The sequence below is a fragment of the Macaca nemestrina genome, chromosome 20, assembly GCF_043159975.1.
Source record: "Macaca nemestrina isolate mMacNem1 chromosome 20, mMacNem.hap1, whole genome shotgun sequence".
In the NCBI taxonomy this organism is placed as follows: domain Eukaryota; kingdom Metazoa; phylum Chordata; class Mammalia; order Primates; family Cercopithecidae; genus Macaca; species Macaca nemestrina.
The window spans coordinates 44762289-44770122 of NC_092144.1; the positions used below are offsets into that span (position 1 = coordinate 44762289).

A 7834-nucleotide genomic window follows, 5' to 3' on the forward strand; every position below is an offset into this window, starting at 1 on the left:
GCCAGAGCTCAAGAGTTCGACAACAGCCTCGGCAACGTGGTGAAACCCTGTCTCTACCAAAAATACAAAAAATTAGCCAGATGCAGTGGCGTGCACCTGTGGCCCAGCTACTCGGGAGGCTGAGGTGTGAGGATCGCTTGAGCCCAAAAGGTCAAGGCTGCAGTGAGCTGTGATCGCACCACTGAACTCTAGCCTGGGCAACAGAGTGAGACCCTGTCTCAAAACAACAATAGCAACAACAAAAGAAAGAAAGAAAGAAAGAAAGAGAGAGAGGGGGAGGGAGTGAGTGAGTGAGGGAGGGAGAGAGAGGGAGAGAGACAGAAAGAGAGAGAGAGAGAAAGAAAGAAAGAAAGAGAAAGAAAGAAAGAAAGAAAGAAAGAAAGAAAGAAAGAAAGAAAGAAAGAAAGAAAGAAAGAAAGAAAGAAAGAGAAAGAAAGAGAGAGAGAAGGGAAGGGAAGAAGGGGGAGAGAGAAAGAAAGAAAGAGATAGAAGGGAAGGGAAGAAGGGGGAGAAAGAAAGAAAGAAAAAGAAAGAAGGAAGGAAGGAAGGAAGGGAAGGAAGGAAGCAAGGAAGGAAGGAAGGAAGGAAGGAAGGAAAGGAAAGAAGGGAGAGAGAGAGAGAAAGGAAGGAAGAAAGGAAGGAAGAAAGGAAGGAAGGAAGGAAGGAAGGAAGGAAGGAAGGAAGGAAGGAAGGAAGGAAGGAAGGAAGGAAAGGAGGGAGGGAGGAAGGGAAGGAAGGAAGGAAGGAAAGAAAGAAGGAAGGAAGGAGGTGAGAGATGGATGTGTGTGTGCAGTCGTATGGGATAATTGCCTGTGGGAAGGAAACAGAATGCAGCCTCTTGGAATGCAGGGGTAGGAGGAAGCCTGAAAAAGCTGTTCAAATTTGGATTCTGGGCCAAGCATGGTGGCTCACGCTTGTAATCCCAGCACTTTGGGAGGCAAGGCAGGCGGATCACTTGAAGTCAGGAGTTCGAGACTAGCCTGGCCAACATGGTGAAATCCCGTCTACAAAAGATACGAAAATTAGCCAGGCGTGGTGGTACACTCCTGTAATCCCACTACTCGGAAGGCTGGGGTAGGAGACTCACTTGAACTAGGGAGACAAAGTTTGTAGGGAGCTGAGATCACACCACTGAACTCCAGCCTGGGCGATAGAGCAAAACTCTGTCTCAAAATAAATAAATAAATAAACAAACAAACAAATAGGACTCTGGGTGAAATAAGTCTGCTGGGGGCAAAATGTGGTGGGAGACCCAGAAGGTCAAGCTGCTTTAGAAAGAGCTCAGCTGCTGACTTTCCTCTTTTTGACCACATGACTCTTCCAGGTATAAAAGCCTGCCGCTGGTGGAAAAGGAAAAGGTGGTCCAGTTAGACCAGATGCTGCCTGCTTCTGAAACCAGACATTTTGAAAACCCATCCATCTACCTGCAGGAAGAGGCAAGGGACCTGACCTCACTTGGGCTCAGAGAAGAGGTTGCTGGGACCATAACCCCAGGGAGAGACAGGATGGAAGGAGAGCATGCAGGGAGCAGAGGACAGGGCTACTCTCCAAGGAGGAGAGGGAAGAGGCCACAGAAATGGGAAAGGGGCCAGGACAAGTCAGTGGAGAGATGGTCAGGGCCTGGCCGGGAGGAGCAGGAGGAAGGCGGTGGAGCTCAGCCCCACGGCAGCAGGACCGCTCCCATTCATCTGGTCCTCTACTTCTGAAATTCTGGAATGCAGAATGAAACGTACAGATGGGCCAGCGGTGATATGTTATCTATCATAGGTTAAGGCCTCAAGTTTTATTTTATTAATTTTTAAACTTTTTTTTTTTTTTTGAGACAGGGTCTTGCTCTGTCGCCAAGGTTGGTGTGCAGTGGTGCCACCATGGTTCACTGTAACCTTGAAACCCTGGGCTCAAGTGATCCTCCTGCCTCAGCCTCCAGAGTAACCAGGACTACAGGCGCATACCACCATACCAGCTAATTTTTTAACGTTTTGTAGAGAAAGGCTCTCCCTGTGTTGCCCAGGCTGGTCTTGAACTCCTCGACTCAAACAATCCTCCCGTCTTGGCTTCCCAAAGTGTTGCGATTACAGGCATGAGCCACTGCTCCCAGCCACAAGTTTTATTTTAAATGTCTACCTTTCAATGATCAGGTCGAGGAGAGGCGTGCAGTGGCACTATCTCGGTTCACTGCAACCTCCAGCACCTGGGTTCAGGTGATTCTTCTGCCTCAGCCTCCCGAGTAGCTGAGACTACAGGCACGTGCCACCACTCCCGACTAATTTTTGTATTTTTAGTAGAGTCAGGGTTTCACCTTGTTAGCCAGGTTGGTCTCGAACTCCTGACCTAAAGTGATCTGCCTGCCTCAGCCTCCCAAAGTGCTGAGATTACAGGCATCAGCCACCGCGCCTAGCCTCATTGTCTAGTTTTTACCAACCAAGAAGACGATGAGATATGCCAGAGGACCCTGTATCTGCTATGAGAACTTCCCCCAAGAGCAGCTGGCCGTGGTGCTGCAGCTGGAGCTGTGCTTGGAGCTCTTCTTCATCCCCATAGTGGTCACCACCTTCTGCCACCTGGCACTTTGTGCAGATCATGCTCTCCTGGCCCCAAGTGGGGACCTGGAGGTGCAGGAGAGCCAGGAGACTGGCTGCCATGATCCTCTTCAATTTCCTGGTCTGTTTGGACCCTACACTTTGTCTACCATGGTGGGTTCCCCCAGTGGAAGAGTCAAATTGGTGGGCGGGCGCAGTGTTGCTCAGTGCTCTCAATGCTGCATTGACCCCTTGATTTTCTTTATTTTTGTTTTTGTTTCTATTTTGTTTTGTTTTGTTTTTGAGACGGAGTCTCGCTCTGTCGCCTGGGTTGGAGTGCAGTGATGTGATCTTGGCTCACTGCAACCTCTGCCTCTCAGGTTCAAGCGATTCTCCTGCCTCAGCCTCCTGGGTAGCTGGGATTACAGGCCCCCACAACCACACCTGGCTAATTTTTGTATTTTTAGTAGAGACGGGTTTTCACCATGTTGGTCAGGCTGGTCTCGAACTCCTGACCTCAAGTGATCCACCCACCTTGGCCTCCCAAAGTGTTGCAATTACAGGCATAAACCACCATGCCCAGCCTAACCCTTTGATTTTCTGTTTCTCTTCCTCCACGTGCACAAAGCCTTTGACAGAGGGCCACAAAGGCGGCAGCATGGGGGGTCTCACTGTCTGGGTAGTGGTGAAAGCGCTGGAGAGCCAGGTGCAGAGAGAAGATGCAGATCTTAGGGATAGCCAATGTCACCTTCACAGGAGATTAGAGGTGCCAGCTTGGGGTAACTTTTTGGGGAAGAAGGGCTCAAAAAGAGGAACGATGAAACAGAACTAAGGTGAGTTCAGAGGCAAAGGAGAGTAGTAGATAGCTCAAAGCCAACTCAGCCATTGAGTGAGTGTTCCTTCGTGTCTGTGATATATTCCATTTTCTTTTCTTTCTTTTTTCTTTTTTGTTTTGCTTTGTTTTGTTTGTTTGTTTGTTTGTTTTAGAGACAGGGTTTCCCTCTGTCTCCCAGGCTGGAATGCAGTGGTGTGGTCACATCTCACTGCAGCTTCAAACTCATGGGCTCAAGCCATCCTCCTGCCTTAGCCTCCTGATTAGCTGGGACCCCAGGTGCACGCCACCATACCCGGCTAATTGTTTATTTTTTATTGAGACAGGGTTTCACTATGTTGCCTAGGATGTTCAACAACTTCTGCCTTCAAGCGATCTTCCCTCCTGGGCCTCCCCAAGTGCTGAGATTATAGCGTGAGCCACCACACCCAGCCTATAACATTTTCTTCATTATGGCTGGTACTACCTCGTGGTAAACCACAAGTCTTTTTATCCTGTAATATCAGAATCTTGGAATTCTTTATCTTCCCTATTCTGTATCTAGAAGATGGTAGCATTCACTTATCTGCCGCAGAGCTCTTAATTCTATCCTTGGCTCTGATTCAGAAAGGGGGGTTCCTCATGCCGGATCTGAACAACCCAGCACAGGCAAGTCTGGGGAGCAAGGCAGGAGCCTGCATGTGGACTCAAAGGACCAGCACCCAAAACAAAGCAGTGACTGGCACAGGTGGACAAACTGGGCAAGAGAAGCAACAGTCCTTCAGAGCAGAGTCCACGTGGTGGGAAGAAACAGGTCATGATACTTTTTAGTGGTTACCTCCTATTGTGTTTGTGCCTTCTTTTTTCCTTTCTCAGTCTTGCCAAGAGGTCCATTAATCTGTCTTTTCAGAAAACCAAGATCCTTTCTGGCATTTATCTCTGTTTTCTTGTTGCATTAATTTCTAATCTTATCTTTATTGTTTCCTTCGTTTTACTTTATTCAGTCTCCTCTGTTGCTCCTTTTCTAACATGTTAACTTGGATGCTCATTCACTTTAGCCTTTCTTCTTTGTTAATGTAAGCATTTAGTGCATTGGACAGATTTCCCTCTAAGAACAGCTTTAGTGGGATGTCACAAGTTTTGATTTGCAGAATTCTCATTATTTTGAGTTCTAAATAGGCTCCAAATTCCATGTGATTTTTTTCTTTGACTCTCGACTTTGGAAATGTATCTTAATTTTCAAACACAGAATTTTTTCCCCTTTATTCTTTTGTTACTTATTTCTAACTAGAGAGTGCTGTTTCAATGGTATCGGTCTTTTGAAATTTGCTGAGAATTGTTTTTTGGCTTGGAATATAAACAGTATTCTAGTATTCCAGTAATGAAAAGAAGAGAGATTCTGCAATTGTTGGGTGCCATCTTCTCTGTATATATCTTAGATCGAACTTGTTAATTTATGATGTTCAAATCTTCATAACCTTTATAAACATTTTCATCTATTTAATCTATCAGTTACATGAAGAGGTGCATTACATGCTCCTTCTATCATGGTAATTTGTCTATTTCTCCTTGTAGTTCTGTCTCCCTGGTGAACTGAAACTTTCAAAATTCCTTCTGCCTTAACACTGATTTTGTCTGATATTAACAGAGCCACATCGACTTCGTTTTTAGTTATTATTTGCCTAGTCCATCTCTGTCCATCCTTTTACATTCAACCTTGCTATATCTTTTTTTTTTTTTTTTTTTGAGACAAAGTCTCGCTCTGTGCCCCAGGCTGGAGTGCAGTGGCACACTCTCGGCTCACTGCAAGCTCCGCCTCCCGGGTTCACGCTATTCTCCTGCCTCAGCCTCCCGAGTAGCTGGGACTACAGGCGCCCGCCACCGCTCCCAGCTAATTTTTTGTATTTTTAATAGAGACGGGGTTTCACCATGGTCTCGATCTCCTGACCTTGTGATCCGCCCGCCTCGGCCTCCCAAAGTGCTGGGATTACAGGCGTGAGCCACCGCGCCCGGCCATCTTTATGTTTTAAATGTGCTTTTCCTAAGCAGTGTATAGAGAGGTTGGATTTTTTTATAATCCGGCCTGACAATTGGACAATATTTGTCTTTTAACTATATTATTTTGTCCATGTATAGTTATAAAATAATAATTTCCAATATATTTGAATTTATTTCTGTCATCTTATTTTAAATTCTTTTAGTGAAGTATGTACATATATTGAAATATACATGCATTCCGTATGTATTAGTCCATTCTCACGCTGCTAGTAACGACGTACCCGAGACTGGGTAATTTACAAAGAAAAGAGGTTTAATTGACTCACAGTTCCACAGGGCTGAGCAAGCCTCAGAAAACAGAATCGTGGTAGAAGGGAAAGCACACAGGTCCTTCTTCACATGGCAGCAGCAAGAAGTGCAGAGCAAAATGGAGGAAGCCATCTGATAAAACCATCAGATCTCCTGAGAACTCCCTCACCATCGGAGAACAGCATGAGGACAACCACCCCACGATTCAATTACCTCCCACCTGGTTCCTCCCATGACACTTGGGATTAAGGGAACTGCAATTCAAGATGAGGTTTAGGTGGGGACATAGCCAAACCATATCACCATGCATAGCCAAATAACAAGTGTATAGGCCAAATAAATTACCACAAATATCACAGAGTGAACACACCTATTTAAGAAAAAGCGAAACGTCTACCATCTTATTTTGTACTTTTTATTTCCCTCATCTTTTATTTTATTTTATATTTTATTTTATTTTATTTTCAGACACAGTCTCACTGTGTTGCCCAGGCTGGAGTTTGACAGCATTATTTCAGCTCACTGCAACCTCCACCTCCTGGGTTCAAGCAACTCTTGTGCCTCAGCCTCCCGAGTAGCTGGAATTACAGATGTGTGCCACTATGCCTGACTAATTTTTGCATTTTTAGTAGAGACGGGATTTCACCATGTTGACCAGGCTGGTTTGAACTCCTGACCTTAGGTGATCCACCCACCTCAGCCTCCCAAAGTGCTATGATTACAGGTGTGAGCCACCTTGCCCGGCCGTCCCTCATCTTTTAATGTTTCTTTTTTTCTGCTCTCTAGCCTTCTTTTGGGATTCAGTTTGTTTATTTCTTTTCTTTCTCATTTCATTTATTCCTCCATTGACTTCGAAACTGTATGTTCTGTTTCCATTATTTGGTGGTTATTTTAAACTCTGTAAGATGTTAGGACTTCCTCGGTGAGTTCCTCCCTCCCTCCCTTCCTTCTTCCCTTTGATACCACACATCAAGGAAAAACCAACCCAAGTGGCTTCAAACTATGTGAATCTAGGGCAGCATTTCTCAAAGCACGGTCTGTGAGGTCAAAACTATTCATAATGCTATTAAGATGCTGATTGCTCTCTTCACCTTCATTATCGCACAAATAATGTGCACAGTGGAGGTTTCGAGAGCTACGTGACGTGATATCATGACGGAATGAATGCAGACCAGCTAGGAAAATACAGCTGTCTTCTATTAAGCCAGGCATTAAAGAGATCTGCAAAAATGTAAAACAATGCCACTGTCACGAATTTTTTGAAGATATAGTTGTTTTTTTCTAGGAACGTGTTATTTATATTAACATGTAATGTCTTTATGGTTATTATTATTATAAGATAATACACATTTTAAAATTTTTCTGTTCTAACTTTGTTGGTTTGGTTTTTTTGATACGCAGTTTCACTCTTGTTGCCAAGGCTGGAGTGCAGTGGTGTGATCTCGGCTCACTGTAACCTCTGTCTCCTGGGTTCAAGCGATTCTCCTGCCTCAGTCTCCCAAGTAGCTGAGATTACAGGCATGCACCACCACATCCGGCCATTTTTTTGTATTTTTAGTAGAGACGGGGTTTCACCATGTTGGCCAGGATGGTCTCAAACTTCTGACATCAGGTGATCCACCCACATTGGCCTCCCAAAGTGTTGGGATTACAGGCATCAGCCACTGTGCCTGGCCCCGTTTTAACTTTGAATATGGTTAATGTAAACAGATATAGCCTACCTAAACAGAAGCTCTTTGGGGTCCTCAGGAATTTCCTTTTTTTTTTTTTTTTTTTTCATTTGAGATGGAGTCTCGCTCTGTCACCCAGGCTGGAGTGCAGTGCAGTGGCGTGATCTCGGCTCACTGCAGCCTCTGCCTCCTGGGTTCAAGCAATTCTCCTGCCTCAGCCTCCCGAGTAGCTGAGATTACAGGCACATGCCACCATGCCTGGCTAATTTTTGTATTTTTAGTAGAGACAGGGTTTCACCATGTTGGTCAGGCTGGTCTCAAACTCCTGACCTCGTGATCCGCCCACCTCAGTCTTCCAAAGTCCTGAGATTACAGGCGTGAGCCATGGCGCCCACAGGAATTTTCTTTTATTCTTTTCTTTTCTTTTCTTTTTTTTGAGACAGTGTCTCACTCTATCACCCAGGGTGAGTACAGTGGCATGAACACAGCTCACTGCAGCCTCGTCTTCCCAGGCTCAAGCGATCCTC

The 7834-nt window shown here is 45.3% G+C and overlaps 1 pseudogene; it reads left to right on the top strand.

Annotated features, from left to right (window-relative positions):
• The first annotated feature begins 705 nt into the window (after positions 1-705).
• Positions 706-5040, top strand: LOC139360212 (uncharacterized; annotated as a pseudogene).
• The last annotated feature ends 2794 nt before the right edge of the window (positions 5041-7834 follow it).